Raw genomic sequence first — 13,881 nt, 5'->3', positions numbered from 1 at the left:
TGAATATTCTTGTGTTCAGCTATGCAAGTTCACAGAATATAATGAATAGCATGTTCATTTTTATTGAATCCACTTACCTGACCTAGAGTGATGATTTAAAAATGAACACAGTTGGAAATAAATGCACCTACAATGAATACTGTTATGCACTAAGGGATATTTTTAAGTAGTAAAAGCTGGAGGTCAGTCGGCCAGTACTTTTGCTTTTAGGTAAAAGATTATTTTAGATGCATGTTGTAGGATTTTAGAGCTCAGTCTTAAAATCCTTCAGAACTCAAAGGCTGTTTTATGTAAAGTGTTCTGACAGGCAAAACAATTCCTTTTTAATCATAATTCACCTTTGCTCTGTAGGCTTAGTGTGGAGAATAAAAATATCCATGCATGGTAACAAACAACTATTTTTGGCATATGCCGAATGGAAGGTGCTTAGGAAGATGGGAAACTCTACTAAATTGTACCGTTGATCTAAAAGCACCAGAAGAAATCAAGCAAGAAAGGACGCTTGGGTAAATCCTCTCACTTGCTTGAATTATTAACAAGAGCTTACCTGTCTTTTCAAGTGTTCTCTCATTAGGGCTTTTAAGTTTCCTATTCAAGTAAAATAAGATAAATGAATAGGCTATGATTGAACTTTGACTTTCTAGTTAAGAATGCACTACTTGAAAAGTCTATTAACCTCACAAAAATGAGACTTCCTTTTAAAAGAAGCACAAAAACCCACAGTAGAGATAACCTTATGTTTCCCATTGTGAGCATAGAGAATTACTCTGGTCTGAGTTGTCACACAAGCCAATTTTTGTACCTGGACTTGATCCAGCTATTAGGCTAACTGAGAAAGGCTCATCCTGCTCTCCTGCCCACTCCTTTCCTCCGTGTCCTCATATTAACTTTGAGGAGTCCATCTTGAGAGTTCTTGGCTGATTTCTATTTTAAGAGCATAGTTCAGCCATTATAATTAGTCCCCAGTTTGTATGGAACTCTCTCAGGCATTTGAAAGATTTAAAGATCTTAAACAAGCACTTTTCAAATTTTTCCACTGAACTATCCATTGTGGCCGAAGAAAGACAACTTATCTTTGGGGGCTTGAACCCCTAATGTGAAATGAGGAATGTCTTTGAAGTCTTTTTTTTTGCCATAAAGTTCTGTATACTTCTTGTATTCCTCTAGATACAACTGAATTTTTAAGAAGTGATATTAATATTCTAAATTATTTATCATTGAATAAAATGGATGGTCCAGGAAGACACACTGTGCCTATGGCTTTGAAAGTTCCCTAATACACTGTTCAGTGTTCACTGGTGTACCAGAACTTCAGGATGGAGGCCTAATCTGTTTCATGGTAAATCTTTTGATAAAGTGAGTTTAAAACTAATTATTAAATGTTTGCAATTACAAATAATGCATCAAAGCAACCGTCCATCAATAGAGAACTGGTTAAATTCACTAAACTACACCCAGACAGTATAATACTATGCAATGGTTTAAAAGGATAAACAAAATCTATTGTATTTTCATGAAAAGAGGCCCATGATATTATACATATATATATACATAATATGTATATGTATTATATATGGGGGAAAAGTCACAGAATAGTCAGAGTGTGATCCCATTAATAGTATAAGACATTTGAAAAACTTTGTATGAAGCTAGATCTGAGGAAATTTCACTTTGCACAGGAATGTATTATCTAATTTTTTTGTACCAGGTATGGACTAGTGGAAATCTGAAACAACTAATATAATCCTATTTTGAAAACAAACTAAAAAAGCTTTGCCAAAAGAAAAAAAAAAAGCTTTGCATAGGTTGCACTTGTGATAAACCTAACCAGATAGAAACAATCTCTGTTCATTCAGCTTTTTTGCTGGATATCTGTATAATCTTTACACTAGAAGGAAAGATTCTTGTCTTTTGCACAAATTAGGAATTCTTTCTGTAGTTTTCCTGATGACTGGTTATATGGACTTCTTTTAAATACTTTTATCTGATGCTGAACTGTTACCTTCAAATATTCCTCAAAGCACATAGTTTCCTTTGGAGTCTAAGAAGTTTGACTTTACCCATCTTAAAACCTGCCTCCAAATGATTACAACCTTGATATCATAAAGCTTCCTATGCACTGTGTATTAGTCTGTATAACATATTTGTACTTTATTAAAATTAATATTTTAAACTACTTATCATCAAGTAAAATGGGTGGTTCAGAAAGCCATACTGTGCCTTAGCTTTGAACATCCCCTAACATGCCGCCAGATGCCGTCCTAAATGGTGTATTTTCAGAAGCAGTTGCCACAGAATTGTTACTATGCTGTCATTAAAACAAAGTTTTCCAAATACAAGTATCATTCTCTTAATCATCCAGTTCTTTGACAAACACTTATTCTCTATTCTATACACACCACTGGCATAGATATCATGAGAACCTAACACTCTCAGTTTCTGCCTTCCTAGAATTTACCAGCAAGGGAAGGACTCAGACGTAAACAGACAGTGTGTGTGACATGGCGGAGGGCCATAGGCTCTAACAGGGGGTCACCTAACAAGTCAGAGAAGGTTTCCTGGAGGAAGCGATACCTAAGTTTAGATCTGAAGGACAAGTAAGACTTAACCAGGGCGTGGGGGAGGGCAGGGGAAGCGTGTTCCAGGGTGGTCTAGGCACAGAAAAGCATAAGCACAATCCCAGGGGAAAAAGTAAGCACAGTATATTCACGGACGGAAAGAAGTTTAGTATGGCTGAGAGAGTTAGAGGTTGGGGGTGGTAAGGTCTGCCGTCTGAGAAGGTACCTGGGGCCAGATCATGAAGGACCTTGAAACACTTGGTAGTAAGCACAGACTTTGTTCTATCGATGAATTTGTAGGGGAGGAAGTGGTCTTCTCGTCCTATTCCTCCGCCATCTTAGCTCCTCCTCAGTTAGTCCAGACTTTGTTCTAAAGGTCAGGAGAATCTACTAAAAAATTTTAAGCCAGGGAGCAGATGAAAGGCGGTCTACTACCAGACTGTAAGTAAGGAGGCTAGCCTTAGGCATTGATTTATTTTGATTTTCTGAACTTCACTTTCTCATCTTTAAAATTAGGACAGTGGCACATATCTCAAGGGTTGTTATGATATTTAAATGGAATATTAGAAAACAATGAAGCTAGATCAGTTCAGTTCAGTCGCTCTGTTGTGTCCGACTCTTTGCAACCCCATGAACAGCAGCACGCCAGGCCTCCCTGTCCATCACCAACTCCCGGAGTTTACCCAAACTCATGCCCATTGAGTCGGTGATGCCATCCAACAATATCATCCTCTGTCGTCCCCTTCTCCTCCTGCCTTCAATCTTTCCCAACATCAGGGTCTTTTCCAGTGAGTCAGCTCTTTGCATCAGGTGGCCAAAATATTGGAGTTTCAGCTTCAGCATCAGTCCTTTCAATGAACACCCAGGACTGATTTCCTTTAGGATGGACTGGTTGGATCTCCTTGCAGTCCAAGAGACTCTCAAGAGTCTTCTCCAACACCACAGTTCAAAAGCATCAATTCTTCTGCGCTCAGCTTTCTTTATAGTCCAACTCTCACATCCATACATGACTACCGACTTGACTACATACATGACTACATACATGACTACTATAATGTTGACTAGACGGACCTTTGCTGACAAAGTAATGACTCTGCTTTTTAATATGCTGTCTAGGTTGGTCATAACTTTCCTTCCAAGGAGTTAAGTGTCTTTTAATTTCATGCTAGATCAGTGTCTGTCTAATATTAGAAGCCAGTGATATCTCCTGACACCTCACAAGTCTATGGTATTATATTTCTATTTTATTTATTTTATAACATGTTGATGACTGAATTGATAATGAATTACTGAGTGAGTCTTTATAACAAGGCCATACTGCTATTCAATGAATGACCATGACTATAGGCCAAGAGGCAATCAATGTTCTTGTATGAGTTATTAAAATTATGAGCTATGTGTTAATGTTATTGAACCAGGTTCATTTTGCCCTACCTGCTGAGATGCTGAGGTTTATTCACAAGGCAAACCAAGCCAGAAGGCAGTAGAACAAGTCTCATATCTGCCTGCCCTAAGGAAGGGGCTTGGATTATTTATGGAATAAAGAATAAAGAAGCAGAATAAAGGTCTGGGGTGTAGGGGGTGTGGGAATCGCAGGGAAGGTGACGGGAAGAAGGTACAGTAATCGTTGCTCTGAGCAGGTGTAACTAAGCTACACCTGAAAGTGCTTAGCAGGATCTGGTGGTGGAGTTTCTCGCCCTCTGATGTTGAAAGGTCATCAAGGGGACATTTAGGCATATGCCCAGTTGGAGGGTCGGTGGTCCCATCCAGTCTTAACCAGCTCAGCTCAAACTAGGCTACATAGTTGACTCTGAATACTTGTAAAACAACTGGGGCAAACATCTTATTGCTCAGGCTCCACGCCACTTGAAGTGCATGCAACCCTTTTGTAGCAAAAACTGAAATAACCTTGATTAGTGAAGGCAGGTTACAGGTGAAATGGATTTAACTAATGATTACTCGTGGTTTGATGAACTTTCAGGAATACTGGAAGCAGCAACATTGGGTGTTTTTTCTTCATCCTTTGTCCTTTTAACTAAGCAAATGTGTTACTTTCTCAAATTTAATATTTTCTTTAGAGCTCATATTTTGTATTTTTAAGACTGCTCAATTGTGGCTAACAAACCAAACTACATCCATGGTAGATCAGAGAAAAAGGGAGAGAGAGGACGGGCTGGGGGAGAGAAAGAGGTGACGGGGGGTGGACAACTGCAACCAAAGAATGACATTTTGTTTTGCTTCATGAAAAGTAAGATAAAACTTTCCTTTAGGCTATGGAAAACCATATGCCAATTAAAAATAAAAAAATTACACAAAACAATAACCTATTGAAAGTTGACATCTTATTGGCAATATGCATGTTTGAAATGTACGTTTTAAATGAAATCATCTTTGGGAATGTGATTCTCCCCAGACCTGTACAAGAAGATTTATAATTTTCTTTATTATTTTATCAAGTGAGTTTGCTTAGCAACTCTATTATTCTTGAATATTACTTTAAAAATAATCTGGATATGGAATTCAGCCTGGGATCCAATGGCAAAGAGTTCTAACCAGACAGGGATTCTTATAAGGTACCTCCAGCTCTTAGGTAATTCTGTAGTCATACCAAGATGGAAGGAGCACAACGAAATCTGTCCAGTACCAGTGGAGAAGTAGAGAAAACAACATGGAAACAAAATTCTGGAACCTTTTTCCCAGGAATAGGCAAATTATTTAATAGAAGGCTAAATATTTAGCAGAAGCTATCTGGTCCTTCAAACAGAGACTGATGCACAGAAAAAACGATTATAATCTGTGTAGCTATAAGGTTAACAATTGTGATTCAAGAATTGACATTTATTTTCACATTTCATGGGCAGAATTAGTACCATATGGCAACTAACCACTGGAAGGTTAAAAATCACAAGATGATAAAGTTCTGCTTTTAAAATAGAGAAGATCAAAATGCTTTAGACATCTTTGGTTTTATTCCACTTTCCTTTTTCCTTTTCTTTCCCTGAGGAGTTCGACATACAGTATCAATCACTCAGAAAACATTTAACAATAACTTGATGACTGTAGACATTATGTACATGCATATGGAAGATACAAGCTTGGGTTTATTAGTGGAAGGGGAAAAGTGAAAGTGTTAGTTACTCAGCTGTATCCCACTCTTTGAGACTCCATGAACTGTAGCCCACCAGACTCCTTTGTCCATGGAATTTTCCAGGTAAGAATACTGGAGTGGGTTGCCATTCCCTTCTCTAGAGGATCCTCCCAATCCAGGAATCAAACCCGGGTCTCTTGCACTACAGGCAGATTCTTTACCATCTGAGCCACTGTAGCCCAGTGGAAGCAAAGGCGTTTATCAAAAATACCTCTTTACAAGGGATTGCCTGCTTTTATCTCATTCTCCTAAAACTTTAGCTAAGAAAAAGCAAGCATCTCTCTTTAGATTTTTAATGATGATTTTTTTCATCATTTGATTTAAAAGTAACATTTCTATTTAGTGGTGCCCCAAATATCCTCCCTGGGACTTCCCTGGTGGCTCAGCAGTAAAGAATGCACCTGCCAATGCAGAAGACGTGGGTTCGACCCAAGGGTCAGGAAGATCCCCTGGAGAAGGAAATGGCAACCCACTCCAGTATTCTTGCCTGGGAAATCCCCTGGACAGAGGAGCTTGGTGGGCTACAGTTCATGGGGTCGAAAACAGTTGGACATGACTGACCAACTAAACACCACCACCACCAAAATATCTTCCCTATCACTTAGTGCCCGGATTACAGTTTGAGCTTTATTACGTTAGCTGAAATCTAAGTGGCTTGCTACAATACAAATATCCCCATAAAAAGGTAGCAATTAATCTTTTGCACCATACTGGGACTCATGAATCCAGGGTAGAAAAGGAAACTGAGTGGCCCAAGTTATTAGATATATCATTGCAGAAGGAGAGATCTGAGTAAAAAAGCAGCAGAATAGGGAGGCTACAGCTGGCCACATAGATAAACTGCTGTCCAGAGAATTGGCTGAGCACAGCTGCGGGTGCAGAGGGTTCAGGCAGGTGGTTTCTTTTATATCCATGGTGTGAATATTTGTAGGTAACAGTGCTAGAGGATCTGCATTTGAGTCCTGGGGCAAAATCTTCTAGGCAGCAGCTAGTGGGAAAGCTTTTTCTGGCTGATTCAAAACAAATCCAGTGGACATTCCAGAGGAGTCAAACTGCAATTCCTTTCTTGAATGGATTTATCAGAAGCAACAAGGAACAGAAATGGGAAAGGGCAGGAGCAAGATTAAAAAAAAATATTGAATTTGTAGTCGAGGTATAATGTTTGTATTTTAAAGATGGAAATTTGATGATAGAGCTAAAGATCTCTTTGCAATTATTATAGCAGCTGAAAACAAGAAGTGACCAGAGGAGAATCTAGGGGAAAGCCTGAATGGTTATGTTTGCCAGTTGGCCCAATCTAAAGACCTTTTTAATACCCAGTGAGGTGGGCTCCAGAGTTAACATTATAAGCACATTTTTAGTTACACATGAATATTCCCAGTGATACCCATCATTTATCAAGCACTGCAGCAGGTGCTATAATAAGCTTCTTTCAGTTAATTTTCTTAATAATCTGGGTATAGTAATTATCATCATTTTACAGATGAGGACACTGGGGCTTAGAGTTAACTAGTTCACCCCAAATTTCAGAGACAAGCAATTGTATTCCTTTGCTAGTATCTGTAAGCCACTGTCTGAGTGGCTTAAGTAATAGAAGTTTATTTCTTAATAGTTCTAGGAGCCAGAAGTCTAAGATCAAGGTGTCATCAGATCTGGATTCTTCTGAGGCCTCTCTCCTTGGCTTGTAGATGGTCTGTAGATGGCCATCTGCCCTCTGCGTCTATGTCCTAACCACTGCTTAAAAGTACACCTCAGAATGAGATTACAATCCACCCAAACAACCTCAGTTTACTTTAATTACCTCTTTAGAGGCACTATCTCCACTAACAGTCATTCTGACTTGGGGTTAGAACTTCAGCATATGGATTTGTGGGGGAGACACAACGCAGCCCGTATCAGCAATTCTTTTCCATTTTTAATGTAGATAGAGATTTACCATAGATAACATGATTGAGTTACAACCATAAACTATAAAAACACCAATGAAACAGGAACTACTCCAGGTATGTCAAAACAAGAAGTCTCTCACAAGGAAATTGTTACCTAGGTGACAGAACCAACGAGAGGCCCAACACAGTCAACCCAGAGATGCATAAGCACAGGAGAGTATTCATTCTCCTAGGATTGTGGGACAAGGCAGGTAGCTGGTATCCCTGGAGCAGCATGGGATCTGGGGCCACCAGGTGGATCTGAGCCACCGTGGGCCTGCCCAGAGGAGCTGGGACTGGCGAGGGAAAGTCTGGCACGCTATGGTGCCGTGGAGAAGATGTGTGCTAAGGAGATGCCACCTGAAACATCTTGAGGAAGAGCAACATCTTGACTTCTCCCCTCTGCCAATGCCAGCCTCTAGACAGACATCCCCCCAAACTGGATGGTGTGAGAACCACAGAAGTGTAGTTCCTACAATTCCCTGTGGTAAAGAGCAGAGCAGGGGAGGGTCAAGAATGGCCCTGAGAGCAAACAGCCGTAGACCCCCACCACTGTGGAGAGTTTGTTTGAAAGGCTGCACATGTTGTTTCCCAGCTAGTGGTTTTGTGGCCCTTACACTGTTACCAGTTAAATCCCTTTAACAACTGTGAAGCAATACTGAATTGTTTAGACCTGGTTTAAAGCCAGGATGCTGGTACTTGTGTGTATAGATCAGAAAAGCCCCATATTTTGTACTGAAGGACTGTTTCCTTCCTAGCTTCCCTTAGCCCATGAGATTGTTTTCTTTTTTTTTTTAATTAGTTGGAGGCCAATCACTTCACAACATTTCAGTGGGTTTTGTCATACATGGATATGAATCAGCCATGGATTTACACGTATTGTAATAGAGATTGTTTTCTAAATGAGCAAATACTTGCAAAGAGCTTTGAGACTATAAAAATATGACTGATTATCTGACAGTTGCTTGTTTCACTTGCTACCTGTGTATGCATACTTACTCCTTTCATGCAGTTCTTGAAGGAGGAACAAATCTTTGCAGAAATCTGTGGTTCCCAGCAGCATCAGGATTGATCATATTAATAACTTATATGTGGAGCCCTTTGTGAGGAAGGGACTGGGAGAAAGGGGAGTATGTGTCATGTGGCTAGAATCCTCTACAGCAATGCATAGCAGAGGGGCATGGGACGTCAGACACGTGAACAGTATCTTTTAGAGCCACTGGTTTTCTATGTGGAGATTTTTCAAGACCTGGGCTGCTTTTGCCTGCTTAATGTGCTCTGAATTTTCTGCAGTCAGACCCCACTGCATGGTTAATGACACAAGTTTCAGGAAGCTTGGGGATTGTGCTGATAGACACCAGAGATTCTAACCTTGTCAAAGTAGAAAGAGACGACATACTTACAATAATGTAAGACACTCAGTTCCTAAGCCCCTCAAGCAATTGGGAAACAAGAGATTTGATGCAGACACACTAATCACACCAGATTTTCCTGAAGGCAGTAGCCACCGGTCCTCCCTCCTAAAAATGCAGATCAACAGAGGACTAATTTGGAGTAATTTAATGAGACAACAGGTAATAGAGGGGATTGTTCTAGGGGTGGTGGTGAGCAAGTAGCCATGTGCGCAGTGGAGTCCACACCAAGTCATCTCTCTGGCCAGTATGCCTATGTGTAATATAAAAGGTGTACATAACAGAAGGACAACTAATGAAACCTCTGGAAATGGAAAGTCATTCATTAATAAATATAATTCAGCCATCAAGATACTGCTACACCTATTGAGCAATACTCCATTCATGGGACCAATATTTGTGATTCAGGAGAAATAATAACTTAAAACAGGAGACCCAGTCGTCACGGGTGTAACTCCTTGCTTCTTGGTGGGCCTCGGTAGTCAGGCTCAGTCTCCATCTAGTGCTGTCCCTGCTGACTCTTGTGATGGTCACTAATTTACCATTTGGCAGGGACTGTCCCTGTATTTGTATTTGTTTTATCCCCAGCATCCAGCACGGTGCCTGGCACATGGTGGGGACAAATTAATCTCTAGGATGTTGAGTTTGCACATAAAATGTTTGAAAAATTTTGCTATCATATTTAATGAACACTGTGGTTGAAATTATTTTTACTTTCTTAGCAAATGGAATCATAACGTGATTTCATAACGTGAAATTATAAAATTTAGCTTCACGAAATCTATTCTCAAATTTTTTGGAGGAGGGGGCATTTAATTATAAATGGAAATTTGGGTAAGAGGCTTCAAGTTTGAAGTGTTCCAGAGCTCTGTGGAGGCCACACCATCTTATTCCTCAATTTAGGACACCTGGGAGTGGTTGATATTTAAAGTGGTTTTCAAATATGGTGCTCACTGGAATCACCTGGAGAGTTTTAAAACTTCTGATGCCCTGGATTCTAAAGTAATCGGTTTGAGGTACAGCATGGGCATGGGGACAGGGGTTTTAATGGGGACATTAAAAAATGTCCCAGGTGATTCAAATACACAGTTAAAGGCAAGAACCAAAGTAAGACTCTTCTGCAGACATGAATACTTAACATAACTGATGAGAGTCTCAAGTGACCTCATCCATTTGTCTTCTTAAGTTACCAACAAAGGGAGATGTGGTCCATCCCTCATGGAAGTGTGTGTATTTTCTCTTGAACACCACGTTTGGCAGATTGGTGACACGTTCATGCAGACTGCTTTCTCTTCCTCTTTATAATGGACACCTCCCATGTTATGCTTTTGGGTTCTCTCCATCTCCCCGACTCCCACCACTCCAGTTGAGCCTTCTGTTAGCTTTAGAGTGGAGCATAATCCCCTACCCATCCTTCTGCTTTGGGGGCTTCCAAGAGAATTTGATTTTAAGCAACTTCCAACTAGTCACTGAGGAAACTGGTACAGAACAATAAAACATAGCGAAGTTACCAAAGTTCCAGAAGTTTCTAATCATCCTGATGGTGGCAGTGTCTTTCATAGCTCATACCTCTCCCATCTGAGATGGTGACTAGATGCTGGAACCCACCAAACCTCCCCCTAACTTCTAATTTCTTCCTCTCTTAGTTGAAGATCATGCCAAGATTCAGTCACCAACTCACCCCCACTCCATCACCTGCTGAAGCCTCTGGGCAGATGGGTCCTGGTCTTAAGTGAGCTGTTTCATTTGTGTGAGCCCCTCCTGCCCAGGGGATGGATATCCACTTCACCAGCTTTTGTGTCAGCCTGGCCAGCTAACTGCTTTTAAAATATCGCCTCCATGGAAAAATGTGTTTCAAACTGGAAACAAGTCACATACAAATAAACTTTGGGGACTCAATCTGTTTGTAAGTTGAGGATACTTACAATGCAGGAATTATTATTCAAAGGAAAGAATTTCATAACACCAGTTAACCCATTGGTTCAGCCTTAAGTGTTAAATAATATCAGCAATAAAACTAAGGTGCTGGGAAGTGTCAGCTGTATTGGGAGCATAGTGCCTGGCAGTACAGTTCTCCTACAAGCTACTGCTTACCATCAAGATGACTGCCAAGACCTAGGGAGGTGCCTGGTCCTCAAAATTAGCTTAAGTTTGGAATAATAGTGTACAAGTGTACAAGAAAAGATCCCTTACTGTGAGTCAAACACATACCAAACAGAATTTAATCCTCACAAACCCACAAGGATTAGGCTTTGTTATTACCCAATTTTACAGATGGGTAAACTGAGACACAGAGAAGTGAAATAACTTTCCTGCAGCATAGGGTTCATGAATGTTGAAGCCATGATTTTCAAGGCACAATATGACCTCTGAGGCAGCACATGTCACCATGTGCAGGTCACCACAGTCAAGTAAAAGATGTCATGAGTCACAAGTTACATCTAAAGATGAAAAAAAAAAATGACACTGTCTTGGCCCTGGCAGCTCCCGGCGTGACAGGATCAGAGAGGGCAGGGCTGTGTTTGTGCGTAAGCACACGCAAAGGAGCTTGGGAGTATAAGGTTAGACATTTGGCTCATTTAAATTTAAATGTACTGAAAGACTGGAGTGAATGCCTTGATTGTCTGACTTCCATAGCACTATACCTGCTCGTGCCTGAGAGCCATCATAGAGGAGCCCTCAAAGTCTAGACCTACTGACGGTCTTAAAAACAACTGAGCTTTTTCTATTTACAACTTTCATTTTTCTATTTAGGTTTTCATTAAATACAGTGTATGAATTTCCAAAATCAGCTTTCAATGTATTTCCCTCTCTGAGAAGAACACCCTTTAAGAAATATTATCAAACCTCTAACATTAAAAAATATATATATTTTGTAAATGTTAGCAATTTAACCCAAAACAAATTGCAAATAAATAATTTATAAGTCTCTTGAATGAAGAATCCCAGTTCTTAATTTTTGTAACAGTTTTTATTATCTGTTAAGATTCAGCTATACCTCTCCTAGGAATAGGTTGTACATTTCTATGGCCTCAGGGCACAAGGATAATCACTGGGCCATTAAAATTAGCACCAATACATAGTAAACTAGTATAGTTTTTCTTGGAGATGAGTAAGATGCACCATAATATGAATAAAATACATAAGAGACCAAGGAGTTACAGATTCAAATTTCCACATTAAAAAAATTATAGGTTCACAATTTTAACCCACAATTTTATAATTTAAAAAATCTGTGAATACAGTATTTCCATAACTCGGTTGGTGGCATTTAAACCAGTAAAATGCTATTTGTGGGCTCTGAAAATCCTGTTTTGAATGCTGACCCTATGTTTTGCCTTAGACATTTTAATGTGATTACTGGGTGGTACCAGGTCCTGCTGTGGATGTCATATAATGTGAAGCAGGTACAGAGTATTATTTTTTTAAATGGAAAAATTCTAAACTCTGAAAAAAAAAAGGGTCCAAGAACTTCAGATAAAAGATTTTAGGCCTTTTAATACAGGAGAATTTGACTGACGTAAAATTCAGCAAAATGCATCACTTAATCTGCTTTTTAAAATTCTCTCATTCTCATCACAAGAAAAATGCTTTTTTCCTATATCTTAAATGTTGTATCTATATGAGAGATGGATGTTCACTAGACCTATTTTGGTAGTTATTTCATGATATAATAAGTCAAATCATTATGTTGTTTACCTTAAATTTACCTTAAACAGTGCTGTATATCAACTATATCTCAATAAAACTGGAAAAAATTCATTCATTTATTGATTTAACATCTTATATTGAATATCAAGGCTGGGGATATAATTATGATTAAAACTAGAACAATGTAATGAGGAAGACAAAATATTAAATTGTCACACATAGGAATATATACATACAGACTCAGTTTAGTACTCTAAAAGGACTTGGTATCACCCAGCCTACAAAATGCATGTTTTAAAATACTTTTGAACTGATTGTACTGGTATTAAGCCACCATGGTGATAGAGCTAAAAGGTTCTTTCAATGCTTTAATGTAAATTTTTAAAAATGGAAAAATTCTAAACATGAATGAAACAAGGACATTTTTGCTAGACATTTTGCCATAACATGGAAGTGCAAGATAGTCAATGAACTATCTAAGCCATTTACTCAAAAGAAAGGGGGCATTTGAATGAGAGCGAATATACTAAATTCTACTTGGCATGGTTGGAATTTGTGTATGTTTCTTTTATTTTTTAGAATTTGTGTGTATTTATTCAAATGTCTGGTTAATAGTATGCATGTATGAAACAACTTTTTTAACCCTTGCAATCTAATGCAGTATATAAATATCAGTCTTAGAAAATAGCTGTTATTATTACCACTGTTTTATAGAAGTGATAACTGAGGCACAGAGAGGTTATGTAATTTGCTTGTCTCACATAACTGTTAATAACAAGTGGCAAGCCCTAAACTGAACACCATACTGCTCCTGGATGCTAACTGTGCTTATAAATGTGGAGCATGAATCAGCAGAGACTAAGGTGAGGGGGACAGCGAGGGAGTATGAAAGAACTTTGGAGAACTGAGTTCAAGTCCTGACTTTACTACTTACTAGCTGTATAATTTTGAACCTTAGTTGTAAATGATAGATCATAATCACTGCTTCTCAGGGTGGCTGTTAAGGCTGAATGGACATTCTACTGTGTGTGCTTAGTCGCTCAGTTGTGTCTGACTCTTTGCGACCCCATGAACTGTAGCCCACCAGGCTCCTCTGTCCATGGGTTTCTCCAGGCAGGAATACTGGAGTGGGTTGTCATGCCCTCCTCTAGGGGATCTTCCCAACCCAGGAATCAAACCTAGGT

This window comes from Dama dama, chromosome 33, assembly GCF_033118175.1.
Source record: "Dama dama isolate Ldn47 chromosome 33, ASM3311817v1, whole genome shotgun sequence".
NCBI classification, from domain to species: Eukaryota; Metazoa; Chordata; class Mammalia; order Artiodactyla; family Cervidae; genus Dama; species Dama dama.
The sequence above is the reverse complement of the archived record's forward strand: the minus strand, read 5'-3'. Positions refer to the sequence as shown.